Here is a 14,203-nt window from a genome sequence, read left to right as displayed (position 1 = left end):
CTCATCTGATCAAGCATAACTGCTTAATTCACCATAGCTATAAATCCTTGGATGTATCATTTAAAACATAGCTCAGAGGCAAGCTATAGCTGGAGCTCACTCTATAAGAATAAGTCAGTCACCATGTGTGGGAGTGGAGAGGGGAAAGCAAAACTGGACTGCGTCCTTAACTGGTAATTTGGGTTATGTGAACAACTCCACTGGTGGGGGACAGGGAAGATGAAAGAAGGAAGGGTTGATTTTCAAAGGACCTGTTTATATTCTCCTTCCAAAGTAGCACCATAAGTTTGCATGATTGAAAAGGTCTCTAGAAGAGATACAGCCCACCTAAGGAGTAGATTATTTCATTCATTAACCTCAAGTTTCTTTTTGTAAAAGATAGTGAGACCACCCAGCATAGTGTTATATGTCTAGATGACTATATAGTTCACTGAGGAAGTAGAAGTCCACCAAAGAGTGAAGAAAATTTATTTTAAAAGTTTGTTCACTATTGATAGGCTGGGGTATTTGTTTTCCCATTTTTATCAGGCTAAATAAAACTTGTCTTTTACTCGATATTTGGAGGGGATCTGAGGGCTCTTTTTATAGAAACCTTGATATCAGCAAATGTTTGACTTTCCTAAGGAACTTTTTAGAAAAGGCAACAGGAAAATGATGATGATGATGATGATGATGATGATGATGATGTTAGATGCCTTCAAGATTAAACCCAGTTTGGGCAAAGAGTCTCAGGTTCTGGACTGTGGATACACTGGAAATAACTAGAAGTCACTGAAGATTATTGAGCAGAAATGTGATGTAAGAAGAGCCAGGATTTAGAATTATTAATTCAGCCCAAGAATTTCCATAGTGACATGAGCATGTAGATAATCTGTATCTGCAACTCTAAGAGAGACATTTGAACTTCTCTAGGGAACACTTTCCAACTGTGACAATAGTTGAATTGTTTTTTCAAAGCTTTTTCTATCACCCAAATGTCTTTCCTAAATAATGTCTTCATCCTTTCTAGAAAACAACAATAACTGTCCTTGAACATAAAGTTAATAGGGTCATAGGATTATATAGATTTGGTAGCAAAAGAGACCATAGTGTGGCCATCTGATTTAATCCTTAATTTTTACAGATGAGGAAACTGAACACCAGAGAAGTCAATCACTTACCGCAGGAGGTCATATTGTTAATAACAGAATCAGAATTTGAAGCCAGATTCTTTAATTAACGCATTTGAGAAATTATTGCATGAGACATATAATCCAGGCAGAGATCATTAGGAATATAACAGGAAAGATTATTTAGATCAAGGAAAAAATATAGAAGTAATTGATCAATAATGTTAATTCAGCAACTATGGATCAAGTTCCTGCTCTGTACAAAATACATAACTGTTAAAAGACATGAAGATTTAAAAAAAAAAAAAACTGTTTCAAGGCTAATTTCAGAAAAGCTTGGAAAGACTTATATGGACTAATGCTGAGTGAAGTGAGCAGAACCAGGATAATGTTGTACACAGCAGTACCAAGACTGTGTAAAGAGCAACTACGGTAGACTTATCTCTTCTTGGCAATTCAGTGATCAAAGGCAATTACAATAAACTTTGAATGGAAAATGTCATCTGCATCCAGAAAGAGAACTATGGAAACTGAATGTGGATTGAAGCATACTATTTTCAACTATTTTTCTTCTGTCTTTTTTTTCTTTCTTATAATTCTTATCTTTTTTTTCTCCCAACATGATTCATATGGAAATACATAAAAAATGAATGTACATGTATAACCTAAGAAAAATAAATTAAAAAACCTGTTCTTATATCCACCATTACTTTACAATTTGTTAACTTTTGTATAGTAGCAATACTAGTGAGAATGAGGTGGTATTCCTCCTGGAAAAAAAATGTTCATTCTATTCCATGACAATAACAATATCAGTTTTGAATGGCTATGAGTTAGAACCAATCGTTAACACATAATTAGCATTGGTGGTAGCTAGGTAGCATGGTAGATAGAATGCCAAATCTGGGTCTGGAAGACCGAATTCAAATGTGACCTTAAACATTTACTAGTTGTGTGACCTTGGTTGGGCAAGTCACTTAATCTTGTTTTGTTTCAGTTTTCTATATCTCTAAATGGAGATAATTAAAACACCTACCCCCCAGAGTTGAAAAAAACTAAATTGAGACAATATGTGTAAAATGCTTAACACAGTGCCTACCATATGGTAATTTTCATATACATACAAGCCATTATTATTAATTAGCTATCATATAATTTCTCCATTATGGATCTTTGATACTTCTATGCCTCTTTAAGCATTCTAATTTATCCCTAAATTTTAGAATACACTTACTTTGGAAAAGTAAATTTAATAATTAAAAAAAACCTAATTTTATTAAATACTTTATTTGTGAATACAGGGGCAGATCAGCTTAAAAGATAGTCATAATAGCCTTAAACATCACAGTAGATTAGGTATAGCATAGTACATTAAGCTTTGAAAAGTGCTTTACAAATATTATCTAATTTTATTTTTTCAACAACTTTGTGAAGTAGATACTATTACTAGTATCATCCCTGTTTTAGAGATGAGGAAACTGAGGAAGAATTAAAGAACTGGCCCAGAGTCAAACAGGCAGAGATTTTAATGAGTCTGAATTTGAACTCTGGTCTTCCAGAGCTAAGGCCCAGAGGGCAAATTATGCCCTGAGTATAGCACAACAATCCCTTGCTCTCACCCTCTGGCAAAATCATAATTTTTGTATTGTTTTGATCCCTATTTTTTAGGGGATCCTAGAGGAGCTGATTCTACAGCTGATATCCTGGAGCATAAAGTGATCAATCATATCTCCTAACATATTAAGTGAACTGAATCACTCTAACTCTGGTTCTGTACCCTGCTGATTGATCACATGATCCTTTAGGTTTAAGACAATCAGCTTAGAAATTGTTCTCACAAAACCCTAGAACACCTGTATTGTCCCAAAAATGCTTGCATGCATGAGCATCTCTTTACTCAAGACATAAGAATGATTATATTGGTTCTTACCTTTTTGTGGTTTTCATGTTTAAAAACCTTACTCCTATCACAAACCACAAGCCCTCCTTTTCAGGAGGACTTTAATTTGCAAAACTGTTTTCTTCACTTTGAAACTGAACTTCTGTTTGATTACTGACACTTCTGTCTCTAGACTCCCACAGGTTAGAGACCAGCTCTGGTCAGTTTGATACTTTGATGAGAGTACTTTTACTTGGGAATGGTTAAGACTAGGTGGTATCCAAGGCTCTTTCGATCTCTGAGATATTGTGATACTGTGAGGAGCTAGTGTCTGAGTTAAGCCATGAAGGTAGAGAATGTTTTCTGCAGCTAAGACTATGGAAGGAATCCATTCCAGTTATGAGAGGGAGAAAGTCTAACACATGAAAATGCATGGAGTCAGGGTGAAGACAAAGGATCTGAAATTTAGAATAGGAAGTTAACTTCGAGATTATCTAGTCCAACACATTTAATTAACAGAAACTGACACCCTGGGCTAATAAATATCTTACCGTGGGTCATAAAGGTAACAAATAGTGGTAATAGAAATAGGCAAATTATTTGATTTGTGCCCTTTTCTATACTATAACAATTTTTTTTGTAGTTGTTCAGTCATTTTTCAGTCATTTCCGACTGAACTCTTTGTGACCCTATTTGGGATTTTCTAGGCAGCTTCCTCCTCCAACTCATATTACAGATGAGGGAATTAAGGCAAATGGGATTAAGTGACTTGCCCAGGGTCACCCAGTTAGTAAGGGTGTGAAGTCAAATTTGAAATTAGGAAGTCCTTCTGACTCCAGACTTGGCTTTCTATGCATTGCACCACCTTGCTGCCCTACTATACCAGTACTACCTCTCAATCAAAAGTAATGGAAAATTTAAATCCTGAGGGTATGTAAAACTATATCAAACTATTATTGGGGGAAACCTCCAGTCTTCACTTGTATCCCTTTAACGTTGCTAGTAGCATCCTTTTTTTTTTTAAATCAGTTCAGAAGGCTTTAGGTTAATTGTATTCATATTCTCTTTACTCTTCTCTCTCTCTCATAATGTACCAGTGTTCTAACAGAAGCTATGAGGGATTGTAGGAGTATCAAGATATTAATTTCCCCTCTACTTCATAGTCTGATAAGGTTCAGGTAAGTATCCAAATATTTATGGTTTGCTTCCCTCTGTTTCCACAACTCCAACTAAATTGGGAACTCAGTCCTTGGTGTTTTTCCAAGAAAAGTCTCCTGAGACTTGCATGTTGCTAAAAGAGTCTTAATAGTTTAGTTGTAATAATCCACTACTAGCACTGATGTCACTTTGCACTAATATATTCACACTTAACTTTGTTATAGCTTTTTTTAAAAAATGGACTTTCAAATGCAAATAACTTGAAACTTGTACCTTACTTTCATGCTAGTTAAAGTGTGCTTTGTATTCATGATTATTAAGATTTTTTTTTAACAAAAGAACTTTAGAGAAAAAAATTGACACTCATAGAGAAAGTGACTTCAATATGGCCAAATGACAAGTCAATCAAGAGATGTAATAAAAATTCTGAGCTACTCTTATTTCAAAATTAGAGGTCTTAGAACTCCACAAAGCCTCAAACCTAACCACTTTTCATTTACAGCAAAGAATTATGCCACTAATACCTGTTGGAAGATTAGAAATGCAATCAAAATGGCAAAAAGGGAAATAAGTCTTGTGGTTTGAAATTGATTTGTTCAGAATAGGAAATGATCCATTTTGAAACTGTATTTGTACAGATAAAAAGTTTATCAGGGGAATTCTCCCTTTCTACTTGATGAGTATCTAGGAAAGGGAGTTTTGTTTTGAACGTTTTTTTTTTTATTTTTTATTATAGCTTTTTATATACAAAACAAATGCATGGGTAATTTTTCAACACTGACCCTTGCAAAGCTTTCTGTTCCAACTTTTCCCCTCTTCCACCCCCCCCCCCAGATAGCAGGTAGTCCCATACATGTTATATATGTTAAAGTATATGTTAAATACAATATATGTATACATATTTATACAGTTATCTTGTTGCACAGGAAAGATCAGATTTAGAAAGAAGGTAAAAATAATCTGAGAAGAAAAAAAAACAAAAATGCAAGCAAACAATAACAGAAAGAGTGAAATTGTTATGTTGTGGTTCATATTCATTTCCCAGTGTTCTTTCTCTGGGTGTAGGTGGTTCTGTTCATTACAGATCAATTGGAACTGATTTAGATCCTCTCATTGCTGAAGAGGGCCACATCCATCAGAATTGATCATCATGTAGTATTATTGTTGAAGTGTATGATGATCTGGTTCTGCTCATTTCACTCAGCATCAGTTCACGTATGTCTCTCCAAGCCTCTCTGTATTCATCCTGCTGGTTGTTTCTTATAGAACAATAATATTCCATAACATTCATAAACCACAATTTACCCAGCCATTCTCCAATTAGCAGGCATACTTCAATTTCCAGTTTCTAGCCACTACAAAAAGGGCAGCCACAAACATTTTTGCACATACGGGTCCCTTTCCCTTCTTCTTTGGGATATAAGCCCAGTAGTAACACTGCTGGATCAAAGGGTATGCACAGTTTGATAACTTTTTGAATAGTTTTGAACTTTTGAAAGTACTTTTTCTATAAATTGGCACCTTATTGAAGAGATAAAAGACAATTGATTAAATCTGGGCTATCCAGATTTTGTTGTTATTGCTGAGGGCTTTGTGAGGGATGGATTCAGTTATGGGGACTGTCCACCCAAATAATTTGATAGGTTGAGGCTCTTGGCAAAATGGACACTATTGGAAGGAACTAGTCCATAAAATTTCTGCAGCTGAGTGGTTCAATGTATAGAGCACTGGGTTTAGAATCAAAAAGACTTCTGTTCACTAATTCAAATTCAACCTCAGGAGCCTACTAGCAGGTAAGTCACTTAACCTTCTTTGCTTCAGTTCCTCATCTATTAAATGAGCTAGAGAAGAAATTGCAAACTACTACAGTGTCTTTGCCAATATAACTTCAAATTGGGTGACAAAGAGTTAGACATGATTGAAATGACTTAACAACAACAAAAAGACATAGAATTAGGCCTACGGGTATGCTTATCCCCTTTTGGTTTATTTCTATCTTTTGGAGAATGATGTGGCAAGAGGGGATTTCTCCCTAAATCCTGCATGGTTCATAGGAACTAGAAATGGCAGGCTTGGCATAGAAGTACATGGGAATGATAGGTGCCCACCCACAGCTTTCTGAATACTTGTCAGAGATCAGAGGCCTGAGAGTAGACTTTTTGAACCAAAGAGATGGCAGCAGTTATGATGGTAGTGGAGCATCCTGAAGAAATTACAAATATCCACCCACATGGCCCCAAAGAGGAGGATGTGGACATTAGCATTTATTCATCCCTGTCCCCAAATTAGAGAAGAGGAGTTTCCAAAAATAATGATTTCCTAATCTGGCCTGCTAGCCAGGGAAGTGAGTTTTTTTTAGGCAACATTAGGCTTAGAGGTCACCCCATGCATAACCACAGAAGAGATTTGGCTTGTTGGTCCTGAACCATATGCTTCTTGGACAAGGAAGAGCATTGCCCACCTGGTCACTAGAGTTGGAAAGGCATTAAAAGAATATAGCCATGACAAGAGGCAATAAGGCATCTAAACTTCTAATTACCTTCATCTCTCACCATGATGTGCATTTAGAATTCAAGTCCAATAGAAAGGTGGGGAATTTCCTGTTCACCTGCCTCAAAGTGTGTTCACCTTAGTGAATTATTGTCCAAAACAGAGCATGGCACCATGAGTCTTAGCGGCGCTCTGTAGGAGAGAGTTATTATACCAGAATATCAGGATACTGGCCTGCTAGTAAACTCAAATTCTATGCCCTTCTAAGAGGATACCAAACCCCCAGTGTGATGCTGATCAGATGGACTCTCCAATCCTTGAAACAGGGCTTCTCTGAGTATTTTTTGTTTGTTTGTTTGTTTTTATTTTTTTTATTTAATAGCCTTTTATTTACAGGTTATATGTATGAGTAACTTTATAGCATTAACAATTGCCAAACCTCTTGTTCCAATTTTTCACCTCTTACTCCCCACCCTCTCCCCCAGATGGCAGGATGACCAGTAGATGTTAAATACATTAAAATATAAATTAGATACACAATAAGTATACATGACCAAACCGTTATTTTGCTGTACAAAAAGAATCAGACTCTGAAATATTGTACAATTAGCTTGTGAAAGAAATCAAAAATGCAGGTGGGCATAAATATAGGGATTGGGAATTCAATGTAATGGTTTTTAGTCATCACCCAGAGTTCTTTCTCTGGGTGTAGCTGGTTCAGTTCATTACTGCTCCATTGGAAATGATTTGGTTGATCTCATTGCTGAGGATGGCCAGGTCCATCAGAACTGGTCATCATATAGTACTGTTGTTGAAGTATATAATGATCTCCTGGTCCTGCTCATTTCACTCAGCATCAGTTCGTGTAAGTCTCTCCAGGCCTTTCTGAAATCATCCTGTTGGTCATTTCTTACAGAACAGTAATATTCCATAATTTTCATATACCACAATTTATTCAGCCATTCTCCAACTGATGGACATCCATTCAGTTTCCAGTTTCTAGCCACTACAAAAAGGGCTGCCACAAACATTCGTGCACATACAGGTCCCTTTCCCTTCTTTATAATCTCTTTGGGATATAATCCCAGTAGTAACACTGCTGGATCAAAGGGTATGCACAGTTTGATAACTTTTTGAGCATAGTTCCAAACTACTCTCCAAAATGGTTGGATTCGTTCACAACTCCACCAACAATGCATCAATGTCCCAGTTTTCCCGCATCCCCTCCAACACTCATCATTATTTTTTCCTGTCATCTTAGCCAATCTGACAGGTGTGTAGTGGTATCTTAGAGTTGTCTTAATTTGCATTTCTCTGATTAATAATGACTTGGAGCATCTTTTCATATGACTAGAAATAGTTTCAATTTCTTCATCTGAGAATTGTCTGTTCATATCCTTTGACCATTTTTCAATTGGAGAATGGCTTGATTTTTTATAAATTAGAGTTAATTCTCTATATATTTTGGAAATGAGGCCTTTACTCTGAGTATTTTTTGTACTTTACACCTTTTCAATGTGATGAAGTAAAAATATGTTTTCTACCTAATATGCTTCTATCATTTTAAGTGCCTATACTGGAGACCCTATTATCAACACTTGAAGAAATCTAGACATAGAAAACTATATATGTTATATTTGGAAATTTCCAAGAGTAAACTTTGGATAGGAATATAATGAGCCAAAAATAAATACTGATCTTTAGTGGCTCCACCAAGATGGAACCCAGATTCTGCAAATCTAAGACCTGAGGGTTCCTGGGATACAGGTTACATGAAAATAATATCATACTGAATTATATGTTGGAAGAAAAAAATAAGGTTTATTAGAGTTTGTGGTTAACTTGGGCTCAAAATAATTTTTGAAAGAAAAAGTCTACTTATCAATTCATGAAAATACCTTGTCAAGTATTACTCATACTGGAATGACATCTGGCCAAGAAATATTCTCAAGGAGCATTGTTTTTGCCCTAAAGCTAAAGCAATTCATTGTCAAAGTATAAATGTGGATATGTGTAATAATTAAGAATTTGTTCCTTTATGGTGACCTTCCTTGATGGAAAGTTTATCAAGGGGATGCAAGTGTTTCTTCATCTGAAATGCTTTCTACATGTAGAAGTCATAACTAATATATGAATCTAGATGAATGGTAGTTCCAATTCATAAATGAATTCTCTAAAATGAATTCGCCTTAGCATTTGTCCAAAAACTAGGGAAGAGCAACAAAATTCTAAGTGCTAAGCCACTAGAGATATTTCAAAAGAGTCTGGACAAAGACTTGGAACAGTTACAGTAATGAACCATCCTGTCCTGGCCCAGAATCTAGATTGATGACCTAATAGATCTTTTCCAACTCTGACTGCCATGATTTTATGAGCATCAAGAATTGGGATTTTGCCACTGTCAACAAAGAGCTCTTCTCCAAAGCATTTATATCCACAAAAATTCAACTACTCACATTACACAAATCTTGTATTTTCATAGGGCTCTGGGACAGTCTTTAGTTTTTTACTATGTCTGAAATGGAAATTCTCACCTTCATTGCCATAATTCTTAAAGAAAAAGGAGGATAGCCATGTTTCTCCTATGTTTGTTGCAGATATTTCTGGCCTCGTCTTTGGATAACTTCTTGGTAGAACTTAAAATTGACACCCTGCTGGTATGTAACTACCAGACCTGAGACTACTTATTTCTCTTAACTCAAATCTATATGTCTGGTAGAATTTCACTCTAGTGTGTTATCCTGTCTCTACAGCACAGGTTCCAAAATGCATTTCAAATTACTATCAGATAATTCCTTTAAACTCCTCATCAAAAGAACAATATATTATTGTTTGGCCAAATATCTATATCATAAGCTTTAAAAATTAGTTTTAGCTTCCTTCTGTATAGATGACAGCTATTCAGCCTTCATTAGCAATGTACTATTTAGGTGATGAATTTTCAGGGAACCAGCATGATAAAATAGCTTTCTGAAATGATATTTTTATGGATTCTCAAAAAATATTTTATATGTCTTTTGGACAATGAGCTAGGCCCAGACTCAAACAGAAGATTAGGTTCAATTGCATTTGGGAAATTGGATAATGCTTTCAAAAACCTTAACTGCTTACTCCAGTAAAACCCTTTTTTTTTTTTTTTTTTTTTTTTGTGATGGTAAATCTATTTCTCCTATTCTCTTTTTTTTTTTTTTTTTTTTTTTATTTAATAGCCTTTAATTTACAGGATATATATACATGGGTAACTTTACAGCATTAACAATTGCCAAACCTCTTGTTCCAATTTTTCACCTCTTACCCACCCCACCCCTCCCTAAATGGCAGGATGACCAGTAGATGTTAAATATATTAAAATATAACTTAGATACACAATAAGTATACATGACAACAACATTATTTTGCTGTACAAAAGAATCAGACTCTGAATTATTGTACAATTAGCTTGTGAAGGAAATCAAAGATGCAGGTGTGCATAAATATAGGGACTAGGAATTCAATGTAGTGGTTTTAGTCATCTCCCAGAGTTCTTTTCTGGGTATAGCTAGTTCAGTTCATTACTGCTCCATTAGAAATGATTTGGTTGATCTCGTTGCTGAGGATGGCCTGATCCATCAGGACTGGTCATCATCTAGTATTGTTGTTGAAGTATATAATGATCTCCTGGTCCTGCTCATTTCACTAGCATCAGTTAGTGTAAGTCTCTCAGGCCTTTCTGAAATCATCCTGTTGGTCATTTCTTACAGAACAGTAATATTCCATAATTTTCATATACCACAATTTATTCAGCCATTCTCCAACTGATGGACATCCATTCAGTTTCCAGTTTCTAGCCACTACAAAAAGGGCTGCCACAAACATTCGTGCACATACAGGTCCCTTTCCCTTCTTTATAATCTCTTTGGGATATAATCCCAGTAGTAACACTGCTGGATCAAAGGGTATGCACAGTTTGATAACTTTTTGAGCATAGTTCCAAACTACTCTCCAAAATGGTTGGATTCGTTCACAACTCCACCAACAATGAATCAATGTCCCAGTTTTCCCACATCCCCTCCAACAATCATCATTATTTTTTCCTGTCATCTTAGCCAATCTGACAGGTGTGTAGTGGTATCTTAGAGTTGTCTTAATTTGCATTTCTCTGATTAATAATGACTTGGTTACTCCAGTAAAACCCTTTTTAAAAAACACTGATATTCCCCTGGTTTCTCATTCTACCCCTTTTTATAAAAAATACAATTGTGCATCTGGTAATGCTCTGTAGTTACACATCTCAGAACACCACTAGCTCTGCAGAGATTGTTGTGGGTGACCCAAGGATAACTGGAGAGACCACAAATTTATGGAAGATACCCTTGATGAATTCAACAGGCCTTAATGAACTATTTCCTAGGGTCCTAAAAGAAATGATGAATGGAATTGCTGAACCACTATGTATGAGTTAGGAAAGATCAAGAAATGGAGAAAGGCAAGTGTTCCAATTTTCAGAAAAGGGAAAGAAGTGGAAGTTGTCAACTATAGGGCATTAAGTTTGTCATCAATTGTTGGAATTATTCTAGAATGTATTATTAAAAGGTTAGTACGAGAGAATCTAGAAAATGATACAGTGATCACAAAAATTAAGCATGGTTTCATCACAAATAGATTATACTAGACTAAGATAATTTTCTTTTTTGACAGTGAGATGAATCAGTGAATAAATATATAGGTCTGGTGTGAGGAAGACCTGAATTGAATCCAACATCCTAGCTGTGTGATCCTGAGCAAGTCATTAAATCTCTCTTCCTTATTTTACTCAACTCTAAGGGGGGAGGCATAATAATAGCACCTATATCCAAGGTTGTAAAGATCAAATGAGACAATTATAAAGTACTTAGCAGACTGTCTTGCACATAGTAGGTACTTAATAAATCTGTGTTCCCTTTCCTTAGCAGGCTTATTAAAATGTGTGACAAGAAAATTGCTGTAGATATCATTTGCCTATATTTTAGTAAAATATTTAGTAAAAAAAACCAAAACAAAACAAAACAAAACACAGGCTTTTCTTGCAGATAAGATGAAGAGATATGGGTTAATTCGTGGTCTAGTCTAGAGGATTCCAGATTTGCTGAATGACTGCACCTAAAGTATAATCATGACTGGTCAATGTGGACTTGGGAGGAGCTCTTTAGTGGTAGGTCTAAGGAATCTGTGCTTGTATTGAATGTGTCTGCTTCATATTTTTACTAATGGCTCAGATAAAGTCAATAGATATTATGCACATCACACTTTTAGATGATAAAATTAGGAGAAATAGCTAAAAAATTCAGTGATAGATCCAGGATCCCAAAAGATCTTGATAGGCCAGAATGTTAGGCCAGTTCTTATAAAATTGAATTTAATAGGGTTTAATATAAAATATTTTACATGGCTAGGAGATCAACTTCACCCATAAAACTTGGGAGACACATAACTTGGCAGTCATTTGTTTACAACAAATAAATCTGGATTTTCCCCCCAAAATGGAGTATAGCTTCCTAATAGATTTCTCTTCTCTCTAATCCATCATCCATACAGTTGCTAAATGGATATTCCTGAAGCTTAGGCAAGTCCATAGTACTCCCTTGCTCAAGAATCTTCATTGGTTCCTCCTTGCTTCTTAGATAAAATACAAATGTCTTTTGGCGTATTGTTTTCCTTATTTGAGGAAAGACATTGATAAATTGGAGGAAAAAATGAAGGTAATCATAAGAGAATTAGCTAAAGGAACTAGGAATATTTGGCAGACAAGAGAGAATGTTTAGGAGGATATATTGTCTCCAAATATATGAAGAGTTGTCAAGTTAAAGAGGAATTATACTTGTTGATTTTAGTCTCACAGGGCAGAACTTTATCACTATATAGATCTGTCCACTTGGGAGATATTAGGTTCCTGTTCACTAGAGATCTTCAGATGAAGGGGAGAAGACAAGAGAAAGGTAATATATATATCTACTATGCATTCAGCCCTATGATCAATGCTTTTTTCAAATATCATTTCATTTAATCCTCACAACAATCCTACAAAGTGGAAATTTATTATTCACATTTTACAATCAAGGAAGCAAAGGTAAAATAATTCAGGATTATACAGCTAATAAGTGTCTGAGGCTGCATTTGAACATGTGTCTTCCTCATTCCAGGTCCAACATTCTATCCACCTAGCTGCCTCAAAAGGAGGATGACCCTTTGGTGAGTGTGTCAAATGAGTGGATTCTTGTTCAGGGGCAGGTTGGACTAGATGGACTCTGAAATTCCTTAAAATTTTAAGATTTTATGACTCATGCATAAATAATCTTTGATCATATCCAGAAAGCTCACTTTCATAGAGAATTACAGAGAATACATTTTCATAGAGAATCAGTGCATGTATCCCTGCATTTGAAATATGACAGTATAAGTCAAGTAACAGAGAAGGGGAAATTTGGAATATGCCAGGAAATAGACATGTGTTTGTGTATGTGTACACACATACACATACACACATACATACATACATATACATATATATACAAGATGTCTCAAAAGTCTTAGTGCATATTTAAATTTTAATAGCTTAAAATTGAATTTTTAAAACACCTTGTATATCTATGTATATCAGTAGCTGTAGATAAATATGTGATTAATGTATGTATATGCATGTACCTGAATTTAGTAATGTTCATTCATTCATAAGATGTGAAGACCGCATATTTTAAAATCAGCCGGAGTCAGGAATTCAGGTTAGGGGAAAATCGTCAGTCTTTATTCTCAGTGAAGAAAGATCGGAGGTGGAAGAGAATGGGCGATAGCAATGTGTGCAGCTGAGTCAAGAAGCTAGTTAGACCAGCAGCCACAGGACCAGCAGCTACAAGCATAGAACTCAGGCCAGTCTCTCCCAGTCTCTCTTCCTGTCTCTCTGCCTCCACCCACCAAAATCGTCATTTCCTATACAAACACATCAGGACTTGCATGGAGAGTGGGCGGGGACCTATCTTTATCCAAACATGTATATTAATATAGTCCAGTTACTATTTAGCCTCACGTGCTTGGGACCTCAGTGCATCAACTCAAGCTTCAGCCCATTACAATAAGAAATGCCTGTTGAATTCTGCATCTCCTATCTTTAAGACACTATATTCCAAGTTATGGGGGCTACAAAGAAAATTGTGAGATCATTAGCTAGGATAAAAGGATAAGAGATTTTGTCTGTGGTGCATTTTTCCATGAAAGGGTAGCAAGAGGAACAAAATCAGATCCTGCCTTTTTCATGCTCTAACCAGCTGAGCTAACTACCCAGGCAGCTAGCTCATGCAAGAGGTGAGACAACTCACACTTCATTTTAGTGCCCAGCTTGAATCATCAAAGATAATTTGCCAGCAAATGCATATACAAAATGTTCTGTTTATAGAACATTTCACATTTCAATAATTTAAAGCCAAACTAATTGGTCCTGATTTCTCAACACTTCTGGCTTAATCTACACATGCATTTATTATTGGGTAATCAGAACACTTAACCTGCACAGTTCCTTGATTTCACCACCTTATTTACTGAGGCAAAGTAGTTTGGA

Source organism: Sarcophilus harrisii, chromosome 1 (genome assembly GCF_902635505.1).
Source record: "Sarcophilus harrisii chromosome 1, mSarHar1.11, whole genome shotgun sequence".
Classification (NCBI taxonomy): domain Eukaryota; kingdom Metazoa; phylum Chordata; class Mammalia; order Dasyuromorphia; family Dasyuridae; genus Sarcophilus; species Sarcophilus harrisii.
Note: the sequence above shows the minus strand (reverse complement) of the source record.